The sequence below is a fragment of the Gastrolobium bilobum genome, unplaced genomic scaffold (genome assembly GCF_033153095.1).
Source record: "Gastrolobium bilobum isolate Gb01-03AN ecotype WA unplaced genomic scaffold, APGP_CSIRO_Gbil_v1 utg4323, whole genome shotgun sequence".
Lineage (NCBI taxonomy): Eukaryota > Viridiplantae > Streptophyta > Magnoliopsida > Fabales > Fabaceae > Gastrolobium > Gastrolobium bilobum.
In genome coordinates, this window is record NW_026897184.1 from 67,822 (window position 1) to 81,108 (window position 13,287).

The following is a 13,287-nucleotide window of genomic DNA, read 5'->3' on the forward strand; positions in this document are numbered from 1 at the left end:
TTTCTTTTTCTTTTACTTTATTTTATCTCTCTCTTTTTTTTGTCTTTTCCTTCGTCATCTTTTTTATTATTGTTGCATTTGTTTCTTTATAATGATTTGGAGAAATATATATATGGGTTGCTTTTTCTGCCGTCAATGTAGATAACTTATTTAAAGTGAACTCAAAATAACGTCGTTTTGGACGATAATTAAGATATTTTTGTAATTATAATTTATTTCAGGGATTATAATAATATTTTTTATTATAATTTTTTAATTTTTCATTTCAACACGATATCGTTTTGAAAGTAATATATATATATATATATATATATATATATATATATATATATATATAAATAAGACGTGTTTTTATTTCAATTGAATACGTAATTTGGCATTTATGAAGTTTGAATTCACACCTCAAAACGCTTTTACGCGGTGCTACTATTAATTAACGGAAAAAAGATCATACATGACCGTATAATTACGTAAATACGTTTTGACATTGATGTGTAATGGATGTGATGATAATATGATATGATTCGGCAACTAACGATAATTGGGAAAATATAAAGAGAGGGGGGGGTGAAGCTTTTGGTCATGTTGGGGCGAAGGGTTAGAACTTAAGAAGTTTCCATACATGAACGTACAACCAACCACACAAGACCACGAGGGACAGGTGGATGCGCAATGAGTCTTTTCTTGCCAAGTACTTTTGCTGTCGTAATCTATGTGAATTTATATTCAATTCAGCAGTTGAATTTCAAATATGTACAGAGATTTTGGTAGTATAACCCCATATGCTAAATATATTCTTCGAATTGTACCAAATAAAAAATTGGTGTACAAATTGATATTGTGTATATATAAGAAATTTTAAATGTGAAAGAAGAAATTAATAATTATAATGATTAGTTTTGATTGATATTATTAAAATTGATTTTGTTTGATTCCTAAAATTAAATTTTCTGATATATTTCTTAAAATAATTTCTGATTGAAAATAAATAAGGATTCGTCAACAATTACTTGTCATTTTTACTATTTATGTATCCAAAACTTATACGGTGTTGATTTGATAACAGAGAACTATTTTAAAGAGAGAAATGAAAAGTTCCCTTAAATTAAATAGAATTTATTGATACATATTAAAAATAATAATATCATTTATTTTTATTAATTTAAAATGTAAATATATGAAACATTTAATTTTTTACTTAATAGTTTTGATTTTCAATTATTAACCAACATTTTAAGAAATACATCAACATATATCCATCTATTAACGAGATCTAAATCAAAATAGTTTATGGTAGGTTTTTAATATTTTGACATAAATTGTAACATTATTGTGACAACTCGCCCACTTAGCCAAATTTCAGAGTTTTATGGTTCAAATTCTAAAAGTTCTTAATATGAGTGTAAATAGCAAAAGCATGTACCCATTGAAGGAGGAGCTAGGGTAATAGGAAATGGTGTTCGGTATAAACTGTAAACTGTAACACCTCCTTGTGAACATAAATTGTGTTTCACAACTTCAATGTAAAATTAAAGAAAGCCCTGTAGATCTGTTTTTATTAATTTATTTATTTTTCATTGTCATAACAAAGTCTTCACTTACACGATGTGTTTTCTTTTTTCAAATATTTGTTAGTTAAAGTTTTATATACTAATAACAGAAATAAATATGTTTTAATTTTTTAAAATATAATTATATTTAACTAAATGATCTTTTAATTTTTAAAATATGATCTTAATTTTTTCAATAAAAATAATATGAGATAAAGACAAAATTTTAAAATTATACCATTATTGTTATCAAAATTTTCTCAATTGCAGGAGATTGTGATGCCGAGAGTGAATAAAAAAAGTAGTTAAATAGAAAGTTGAGATTTTATACAAAAGAAACACAAGGTTCTCAATTTTTAATCATCAAAATAACAAAATTCAACTCCTCCAATAAGGGTCATAAACACCTTTTTACAGACTAATTACAGATTGATCCGAAATTCAAAAATCTAAAATACTAAAAAGAAGAAAATAAATTAAAATAAATATAACGGTAATTCACTTCTAAAAATAAATATATAATTACAATTGTTTACCATATATATATATAATTCAAAACACGTCTCAAATCTGTGATTTCAAATCGTGTCAAATGTGTTGCTTTTCTTTTTTTGCCAAGTAAATCATAATCATATTTTTTATTTTATTGAAACTTGAATTTAATCGTAATTTGTTATATTTCAAATCACTGTTTCTTTCAATAATTGGGTCATACTTATTGGACCACAACTCTGGTTAACTCTCAGTTTCTTGAATCAATGATTGAGTCATGTGCAATGGACAAACTGTAAATGCATCAAATTATTTTCAATAATAATTCCAAACTTCATGAAAATATAAAAAAGAAAGATTAAAGAGTGATAAGTAGAGAGCTTTCATCTTTTGACCTGTGAAGGCTGTGATAAATAAATAAAATTTAGGAAGAAAATTACTTTAGGAGCAAGGATAAATAATAAAATAATTAATCAAATTTTACTTTTCAAAAATCTTTAAAAGGTATAAAAGAGGTAGGATATTATATTATCATTTTCTTACTACCACTCTTATCATCATTTGATCAATTTTTTTAGTAAAAAGCGAGCTGAAAAGAGAGAAAAAAGTTGCTAAAAAATTTGATCTAATAATAACTAGATTGATAATGGATTCGTAATAAAAAAAGTTATAGTATGAATATTCTACTCATTATAGATTTAGAATACATGAGAAAAATTAAGAAATAAATTGTATAAATAGGCGTAATGTATTGCAAATAGACCCACCTATTATTACAATCCAAGAAAATCACCCACTCATATTATAAACAAATCTTGCTGAATTCTTATCATAATTATTTATAAATGTGTCAACTTTTTTAAGACACAGATTAAAAAAATTTAAAAAAATATTTAACAAGAAATAAAATATTGGATATACTAAATTTTTCTAAAAAATTAGAAACATTGATAAAAATTATTCTTTAAAGACATTTATTAGCAAGAATTTTTTCAATTAGTTAGTTTAAGTTCCAGACTCATTTTATAACCGGCCGGTAAAGCCTACCAAAACATTATTTAGAAATATAACTTACCTAAACATAATAGAATTTGATAATTAAAAGAAAAATAATTCAAAATCAAACACTCCCAACAACCACAGCGCACTAATGTAGAGTGAGGTATTATTCAATCTTGATGATGATGATGATGGGTAAGAGACCCTTTGTATACAGCAATTTCAGTGGCATGATTTACACCACCTACATAAAAGAATTCAGTGACGGGTCACATAATAATTTCACAAAAATGGAAATAAAATCCAAACACAAAGAGATAAATTAAATACTTATTACTAATTTTAGGGCAGCTAAGCAGCATGGAAATTGAGAGTAAATAAAAAATATATATATTCAAAAGAATAAGGATAATAATAATACATAATATTAAAAAAGGTAATATTCTTTGCGTCTAGTGATGGGAAGCCATTTGTAAAGAGTTGAAGATGCAGACATGGCTTAGCTGTCATAACCTGGCTGGCCAAATTGGTTCAGACCCACTCAATCATCCAATTGGCTACATATCCCATGTGAGATCACATGCATCCACCCATTCCATTCCACTATTACCATTTCCAAATTTCATTTCGAAACTTTCAGAAATAGATCGAATATGCTATTACTACTTTAACATTCAATTAGTTGTTTATATTATATTATATTATATTATTTACTCAAGTTTTTTTTAAAGTTATTCTCTAAGTCTTTATAATTTTATTCAATTTTGAAATGAATTAACTTAACATTAAAAAAAAAATTAAATTTCAAATCATGGATGGAAATGGAATATATATGCTAAAAAGTCTTTATAACTTTTTACTAAAATTTCTAAAGACTTTACAAATTCATTTTACTTTCTTTTTTCTCAACGATTATTTCCTTTAGTCCCTCTCCGTACGATTGCGTGTTACGTATTTCATTTCGATTATAATTTCTTAAATCATTTCAGTTGAAGACAAAGTTTGTGGAGGTTTCAAATCTTTTTTAAATCTGATTCTTCTCGCTATTTTTTTTTCTGAACGTTATAATTTAATAATTATAAATTGAATTGTTGATGTGTAACAACACCTACCTTGTTTGTGTTAGGTTATTGAATCGTGTTATAATTATCTACTATTCTTGTTTGCTGGCGAGTTTTTTTTTTTAGATTTCTTAATCTGTTAGACTTTGAAGCTTTCTTTGACAATAAATAAATAAATAAAATTACATCTCTCAACAAGTTTAATAATAAGAATTAGAATATAAATAAAGAGAGAGTAATTTAGACGTTGTTCACATGCAAGAATACTAATTTTTTTAGTTTGGTGAAGCAATGACACGAAACATCAACAATGATGGATGTCTAATGTCTCTACCATGGGTAAATTTACGCAAATTATTTTTTACATATAGAACATAGAAATTTAGTTGTTTCCAATTAATTAATTTATGGATAACTGTCAACGAGGTTTGTACATGTTTTGGGTCGGCAATACTGGTCTAATGGTTCGAACATTAAGACTTGTATAATATGTTATTTTTGGACATTCTTTGAGTGAGATTTCTAGACTCTTGATGTAAGGGATCTCACTCTTATGTACAAGCATAATTTACACATCACCATTCAGGTGGTTTGTTTGTCTTACGCACAATGGGGCCTATTAGACAAAATGGTTATTGCTTATTGTCTCACTTATCAATGGAAATTTTTCGTCGTATGAATATTTTTCTTCAGTCATTGAAAAAACACTTTCTGCGCACTAATTAAAAAGTTATTACTCTATTGAAATACATCCTCGGAGCCACTCATAGTATCTCTGCTCTCATCCTTCATCTCATACTATTTTCACATTAACTCTCCATTAAATTTCGGTCTATATATTTGCCTAATAGATTATCATTATTATTGTATTGAAATACCACATGTCCACATCCCATCCCATCAATACGAAAACAGGCATATAATCCCACCGCATAAATATTTCAATAAGGTTTTGTATTATAATGTAGAGAAAACCAATAGGTGCTACGAGATATTTTATCATATTGATGGATGTTGTAATAAGAATGAAGAGTAAGCAGGGATGAAGGTAACATAAAGGTATATACTTGATCAATTACATAATTGTTGTTGTGCCATTTTTGGTTGGTTTATTTTATCATATAAGGGAGATGAGGTAAAGAAATAAACTTCTTCATAAGGAATTCGCGAGCTGCAAAAAAAGAGTTGAATAAATTACAAAGTATAGAGCTAATTTTCCATTTTGTAGGTGTAATTACGGTTTAACAATTATTACGGTCACTAACTTTTTTTTGGTAAATTCTCTTTCATTATATTATTTGGTTGATTGGAAATTTGGGTATCAAAATTCATAGACGTGTCTTTCCCGTAAAGGATTTCTACTTCTTCTCCCCTTCTTTATGCAATGTATTTTTGCCATTATTTATGCCACTCTAACATCCAATTATTGGTATGGAATGTTGCTTTGCAATTTGCAAATGTACCTAAGAAAATAATCTCTTCCCTACAATGGTTGACGATCAATTTCAAAGTCTTGGGATGTCGCATTTTGAGTTTGCATCAAACTTTTCTTTTACGGGTCTAAAGCAACATAAAGTGCACAGTGAAGTGTAACTACGAAGAAAATTTTATTCCAATATTCTGTCCTTCAAACGAACGAATACTCAACTAACAAGCAAGGAAACCACCACATGGATCGATGGCTTTTGAATTCAATCACAATCATCAAATTTTTTATTTTTATTTTTTATTTTGGTGCATGAATCGCAATCATCTATAGTCTACTACAATATTGCTATGAAGTTTCTATTATAAGAAATGTCTTTCTTGTTTTGATCATATGAATAATATCTTTATTTTATTCAAATTTTTTATACCCACTTCTTATTTTAATCTTTTTTTCTTTAACTTAAAATTGTATTGCAGATGGCGTTGCTAATAACTAATAATTTTGAGGACTTTTTAGTTTCACTTTTGGGATAATATTAAATACGTTTTCTTTTTTATTTACATAATAAACCAAGAGTTATGTTAACGTGTGCCTCTAAGACATATGTTAAGGAATTAAAATGAATACAAATAAATGTATTTAATATCTCAAAATAGTTTTTTTTAAGTTATCAGTGAAGAGTAATAAATGCTAATCTTATTCCTTAAGAGCACACGTTAACAAACCCTATAAACTAATAATAAAACATGTGAAGTAAGTCATGTTATTGAACACTACCTCTATTTTATATAAAATTTTATATAAAATAGAAAAAAAATTCATCTAAAATGAGTTTTTCTTCAAATTGAACAAATATCCCACAAATTTTATAGTCAGTTAGTAGTTAAAACTAAGATGCACTTTAAATTGAATCAATGATAGATGCATCCTTACTTATTCACTTTAAAGACAAATTCACATTAATTAGAAGAATTTAATCTTGCAAAATGTTTGTCATTTAAGATGATAAATAATAATTAATAAAATTATTAAATTTTTTTACTTTAAATAAAATATATTTTCATTTAACTAAATTGTCCTTTAATAAAATAAAATAGTTAAAATATTCATTTTATTAATATTTTTTTCTCATTCTATTTAGTTAAGAAACTAGAAGATATTAATAAAAATGAAAATAAAATAATTACTACTTTTTAATTTTATTCTGTAGCACGACAGATAAATTAAAAAAAGAAACAATTTTTTTTCTTCATTACCGGACGTACTATTTTGATTGTCATACACACCAGGTCAATTATACTTATTTCTAGTTCTTGACAAAAAAAAAAGGTTTGTCATGGTATTTATGAAGTTTGAGGTTGGTTAGGCGACTTGAATTAAAGTGAATCTATCATATTATAAATTTCAAGTGTGACAAGACATTCGCCCTGACAGAGACTTGTTGAGATTTTGATTCGTGTATATATATATATCTTAATAAATAATGATTTTTTTGGTAATATTAATAAATAATGATTTTTTTTATGTTTAAAGACGACAGGATACAAAGGATTATGTAAAAATTTAAAAAATTCGATAAATCTATTTAGACTTATGAAACTTGGAAACAAAGGAATGTAGAAGATTAAGCAGAATTGCTTGGAAATCAAAGATGTCTGGCTATTTTATATATAGAACTAATATCATAGGTATATGATGTGAGACAAAGAAGAAACAGGTAACAATCGAGTTATTTTAGTTATTAGAAAGGATATAAATAGATTTTGAGTATGAATTAGGTTATATTAGATAATAATGATTTATTGTGAGGTGAACATGTTCATTTAACTTGCCAAATCAAGTTAAATTATTGGGTTTGTGTACTGATATCATGTTAAGTGATTTTCCTTGATGATCCTAAACCATCGGCTAGGATAAGTATCGTAAAAGTAGTCTTTGATGAATGATGATAATTGCACGTTAAGAAAATTAATAATTCACTGTCACAAATGAAAGCGGTTGGCATACATATATTCAATTGGCCTGTGACAGTTTCAAGTTTCAACGCACACCAAGTTGGAGTTAAAAATAGCATAAAATGAAAGTACAACTACTGTATAACTTTTTTTAATGAGGTTCGCTCAATTAGCTGTTTTTGAAAATATAGTTTATCCTCAACCAATATATTATGCTAGAAAATGGAAAGGACAAAGCTTATAATATGGATTGCGGTGAATAATTACTAGTTTCTAAATTCGGATTGGGTGGGGTTTGAGATCTGGAGACCAACCAAGTTGTCCTAAAATAATGTCACTAATGATTAAGATAAATTTAATCTCTCAATGCCTTGCTTGGCAATCACTGAATTGTACCTTATAATATAAGCCAAGGTCTTGTAAAGTTCGAACAGGGATGATCTTGTAGTTCAATTCAAGAAAATTGGATTCTCTTCCTTTCACAATTGGCTCTTACACAAACTGAAAATTTTGTCCCTCACCCACTCTGCAAACAAAATATATTTTATTGAAAGGGTTGAAAACTCTGGTCAATTTAACTTTTCTCGTGTGAGTTGAGATGGCAGGGAATACAACATGTTTACCATTTAAAGGATTGAGATTCATTTCTATCTTAGTATTTAACATTTAGGGTGTGTTTGGTACAAGAGAAATTTTTTGGTGACTGGGAATCATGATTAATGAGAATTCAGTAGAAATTGAGTTTACTTGAAATTTTACGAAAGAGGTGTTTGGTTCGCCAAAATATTACATGGAATATTGGGTAAAAATTACTGATTCCATATTTGGTTTAGAACGAAACATGACTTGGAATATGAGGTTATTTTACAAAAAATAACCCCAGACTATTTTTACTTTTGTAATTGATAGATTGAGTTTAGATTTTTATGTGTATTGGGGTATTTTTGTCTCAAAATTTATTGTTGTGCTTTCCCTTTACTTGGTATTCTGATTGGTATTCCGAATTACCATATAATTTTTGGTAATCTGAATAGTGACTTTTCTTTATAAATCAAATTACCGGTAATCCTTGGATATCCGGGAATCGTAATTTATTCCTTCTACCAAACGTGGTAATTACATTTACCAAAGAAGGATTACCGGTAATCATCTTCAAAAACTTGAAACAAACACCCCCTAGGGGGTGTTTGGTACCCGATTTCTTTTCTTTTCCCGGGATAGCTTGCTATCAAATAAATGAATCCCATGTTTGGTTCGTCTAAAATGAAAAAAAAAAAACCAGAGTTCAAATCTTTCCTGACAAATCCTATCATGTGTTATCTACAGTACAAAAATCAATTGTGAAAGTCCATTGAAAACTTGGAACTCTGTCGATCCCAGGGAAATATAACACGAGGCGCGCAAAATTTGACGTTTCTATTCTTAAAAAGTAATAGCAAGTATGAACCTCTTTATAAAGGCAAGTAAAAATTTGCTATGACTGCATAACATTTCCGCGGGAAGAAAGAGTCCACCATCGAAGCTCTGGGTTTCATCGGAAAGGAGTTCAGAAGGTATGGTGGTAGAGTGAAATCATTTTAATTTTTTTCTGACATAATTTTTTAATTTTTATATTATTTTGTTTCCTAAAAAAAAATTAGAGAACGAGGATCTAGAAAATTAATTTGAAGACAATTTCCATCCTCTTTCGTTCTTTACGGTAGGCAACTGTTAAGATTCAGGATAACGGATACCCTCCCAACATTTTGATTATTAATCTTGTGGCTTTGTTAAAAAAAAACGTTAACCATATATTTCACAATTAACCTGAGGTCAATTTCGTCAAATAACATCTCTTTCTCACTAATATTTCACAATTAACCAAACACGCATTCAGTAAATTAACTATATATTTCCAGGAAAATTTTACCATACCAAACACCTTTTACTAATATTCTGGAAAATTATTATTTCTCATTGTATTTCAGTAATAATTGTTTCCCGAATTTTAAAAAATTTCTCCTCTACCAAACGTCCCCTTAACATTTTTTATGTTATACTTATATAAAAAAATGTGTTTTTCTTTCTTTCTTTTTTTAAAAAAAATTGATGAGCCTCACTTTATTTGTCTCACACTATAAAATAATTTATCTCTTAGTATACGAGAGAAGTAAAATCCAAAAAAAAGGGAAAGGGCAAATTACGACAGATTTATTTCAGGGGAAATAACTTCTCATGTTGTTGGAGAAAGTATTTCTCATACCATACATATATCGATTTATGTTCTTTGATTTTATTTATTTTTTATTTTTTTATTTCTTAACGGTGGGACCTACTTTAAACATGTTTATGTAGAAAATTTTCTTTTCTCTCGTGTTAAAGAAGAAAAGCAAAGAAACCAAATACCCTTGACACGGATGGTAAGAAGCTTGAACCCCTTAATCAGAGGTCTTGAGTTCGAGCTCAGAATGAAAAAAGAATTTTAGAAAGCTGCCCCTTTTAATAGAATTTAGCAAGTGCTCGAATAAAATATAATCTGAAGGATGAACTGGTGGAAAACTAAAAAAAGAAAAAGAAAAAGAAAGCCTTTTATTCAATTATTTTCTCAAATTCAATATTAATTTTTTAAAGACTAATTTATTGTATTTAATAAAAATATTAATATTATGTTAATATATTTTAGAAGATTAATTAGACATTTACTCTAAAAGCATTAAATAATAAGTAAATACAAGTAGAAACCAGAAGCCGAGAGTGTTGGGGAAAGTGATCCAAGCGTGTGAACCAAGTACAAATACTGTGTAGTGTGTAATTGTTATGTGTGTAAAACAGTAAGTAAATAAAATATTATTATATGGTGTTTGATACTTGATAGTGCATTGGATACTCTGAGCATTGGTACACATAGTTTAATGGTGCGTCCAGACTCCAGAGTCATCTACGGTGGTTTTGTTCTTATCTGGCTTTGACATAAGATGCTGCCACGTGGGAATAAAAATATGCAAAAAATGTCATGGAACGTGGACCCCATCTCTGTTTCTTTCAGGGGTGGCCCATGTCACAGTGGTAATGGGACCCACCTAAGGAAAATAATCAGAAGATTCGAATGCAATGTACAACAGGCAACACAGTCATCAATCGCATCCGACGGCTACCACTCACTCGTGAAACCCAGCGGGCTTCATGGTTTGTCCACCTCTATGCATGTGATTCCATTTGATGATGACATAGGGCTCGTACCACCAACCACTTTAATTTTTCCATGTAAAGTAAGCAAATTTAGTTGATTGTTGATGTATATTAGCGTATATATATAAAGTACCACATTATAAAATATTTGATATAGATATTCTTTATATGTCTGACATAAATGTAACTATCTTTAAAGTTTACATCACTATTTTAAAATTTGGTTCGTATTGACCGGGTCGACTCGAGTCTTAGCAATGAATTTTTCAATCTAAGCAGTTATTTAAATCAGTTCTACAATTAACTCAGTTTAGAGCAGTTGACCCATCGAAACCCGACGACTCAGTGATTAGACCGGTTGACTCTTTTCTTTTCTTTTTTTGGTAATTTTTTTTGTTACTGAGAACTCTTGAATTAAATCATATTCATATTTTATGATAAATATGATTAAAAAGTAAAGTGAAATAAGAATGTAGTTTGGATGAGTACAGTTTGTTTATGTAATTTAGTTATATCTTATAATAATCTCAAGACATTAAGTGAGAATAAATACTGATGGTCTCATTTCAACGGTGGACATTTTTTCCTTAGTGTATATTTTATGCCTACTATTTATTATCATGATTTAGTTTATCTATGTTATGTCAAGACACAAAAGATACATTTAACTTATATTGTAATTTTAATCTAATGTTAGGATATGGTCTAGAGGTAGAAGTCTAGAAATATATAATATTTTCTATCATTGAAAATCAATTTATTTTTTGAAGCTCATTGATAATTTTTTATGTGAATTTTTTAATATAAATAATATGTTTATATTTTTTAATACGTGAACAGTAAATTCAACTGAATTCAATTAAATCAATGATTCAGTATCTCGACCGAATCGATAACCGATCCAAATTTTAAAACACTAGTTTACATACTTCATAGTTTATAAACAAATGTGCAAAATAGTGCTAACTAAAAAGAATGTGCGTTGCTTTTGTGATGGTTGACGGTGCAAAATATTATGAATGGCTACATTTTGTAATTGTCCGAGACTTCGAGTTTCCTACAATAAAAGCTGAACAACGTTCCCGGGAGGCTACAAAAGAAGGGAAAAAACGAGAGAGAAAAGAACAGAAGTAGTTATGTAATTCTCTTTATTCGAATTGTTGCCGACAAGTAAGAATTATTTGTTTTATTTTATTTAAAATATTTCAAAAAAACTAAAATTAATTATTTAACTAGATAAGTTAACAATCGAACTGTGATTGAATTAAATAATATTTAAATGAAAAACATAATCTGTTTATGGTTTAACCACTGCAATCGGCGACTTCATTTAATTTCGCAAATATTAATTTAAAAAATAAAAAAATAAATTATAATTAAATCGCAAAAAGTAAGGTTATTTACTCCCCCTTCCCTATGTCTTTCTAGCCTTCTAGGTGTTTAAGCTCATACAATGTTAAATGCTATCAACTATCGACACTTCAAAATTTATGACGTATCATTTTTGATACTTCTCAGCACTTCGATACTTCCTGACTCTTTGATACTTCTTGATACTCGTTGCAAAAACTCAATAAAGGTTTAAATGTTGCATTTTGAGTTCCAACTATTAGATTCGTTGAATTACAGTTACTATTTTATTGAGTTTAATATAAACATTTGGATATCTTATCTTTCATTGTAAAATTGATGGGTATTATAAGTTTAATTTTATTTTTTTGTTAAATTATTGAATATTAAATATAATATACACTACAAAAATTAAAAATATTATATAATATCAAAACGTGTCCTAAAGTATCAAAATTTAACATTTTTTTAAAAATAATGTGTCAGAATTTCATGTCGTATCATATTTCATGTTCCGTACCAGTGTCCGTGCAACATAGATTAAATGTATGACTGAAAAATTTTACGAAAATAGTAAGCCAAAGTCTAATGTCCTAAATAAAATGCGTATCTTTTTTTATACTAATAAGAACAAAATCGTAACTTTTTAAGATATTTCCAAAATTATCAAATTGATTTTTCAGTAACTAAATTTGTTATGGGTCTTTGAATTTTTATTTTTATTTTTACATGGATTTTGAATTTTTTACAGCGAATAAATTTTTTCGATGGGTTTTGCTAGTCTTAATGAAACACCTACCCAAAAGGAATAGTGATTCTGGGCAAGTATTATAAGGTTCAACCGCCCTATAACAACTCTTAACAACATAAAATCTAAAAAGTGCATGTATTATTGACTTATCGTTCTTCCTATTGAAACATTATTGTACTAACCAGGGATGTTTGGTAGAGGAAAATTTTTTTTTTATCCGGAAATCTCGATTTTCAGAAATATAATTTTTAGATTCAATTTACGGTAATATCCGAAAATTAAAAATATAAAAAAATTTAGTTTTCCGAAAATCCTGGAGAATATCACGTACCAAACGACCCTTAAAGGAAGTCCTGTTATAGAAATTTTGGAAAAGTGAGGTGGGTTGGTATGAAAAAATTGAAAATAATCTTAGAATATTTTTTTTTCTATCATTCCATTTTACATATCATATTCTTAAACGAATATCATATTCTCAAACGAAAATACAATCGAATACATAATATTTTTATTTTTCCATAGCGTCAATAAA